Genomic DNA, 1,087 nt, shown 5'->3' with positions numbered 1-1,087 from the left:
TGGTTATGTGCTGTGGAGTCAGACTCATAGCGACCCCTCCTTGGGTTTCCAAGGCAGAATCACCACAGAATTAGATTGCCCAACCTTTTGTTTTAAGGCTTAAAGCTACTCCTCAGGATAAATGAATGATACTTTATATAGCTATAAATTGTACTCTATAGCATAATCTTATTACTTATATCTCATATTCTTAAATAAATAAAGATTTGCATTAATGGAGGGTATGCTTCGTACCTTCGGCAACTACTGTGTGTTCCCTAACATTACAGATTTTTTTCTGAAGAATATTACGGAAATGAAAATACATGGTATATGAACTTTTGACTGTGGTTTCTTTCACTCAGTATAATTCTTTGAGATTCATCCAAGTTGTTACATATACTAATAGTTTCTTACTTTCTATTAAGTAATATTCAATTGCATTTATGTACCAAAGTTGGGTCCTCCATTTTCTTGTAGAATGACACTCAGGTCTTTTCTTGATCTTGGTAATTAAAGTGTCTATAAAACTCAGTATAAATATTTTGTATGAATATATATTTTCATTTCTTTCTTATAAAAACATAAGTGTGATAGATCTTCACCATATGATAAGTATATTTTTAACTTGATAAAAAATTGGACTATTGTCTCAAATGACTATTCCATTTTACATTCTTACCACAATATGTAAGTTTTTTTGTGCATCATTTGGTGTTTTGGTATACTTTACTTACAATATCTTCTGTTATTATAAATTTACATTTCCATAAGTTTTATAGACGTTATATCTAGATCTACTGAAAGTCTGTTTGGGTTTTCACTGCAATTCTGCTCAATATGCAAATCAGTATTGTGAAACCTGATTGATTACTATGTTCGGTTTTGCTGTCCCTAATCTCAGTATATTTCTCCACGTATATGTCTGATACATTCTTTCAAACATTTTACAATTTGCTAGTAAACAATTTTGTTCATGTGTGATGGTGTCATTAATAGTATTATTATTTAAAAAAAATGCTTAAATTTTTTCAGTGCTACTACATAGCCAGTGCCTAAGGCATCTGACTGCTAACCAAAGGTTGGTGGATGAAACCCACCAGCCACT

Source organism: Orycteropus afer, unplaced genomic scaffold (genome assembly GCF_000298275.1).
Source record: "Orycteropus afer afer isolate SDZICR_OR568_19922 unplaced genomic scaffold, OryAfe1.0 scaffold00899, whole genome shotgun sequence".
NCBI lineage: Eukaryota > Metazoa > Chordata > Mammalia > Tubulidentata > Orycteropodidae > Orycteropus > Orycteropus afer.
Note: the sequence above shows the minus strand (reverse complement) of the source record.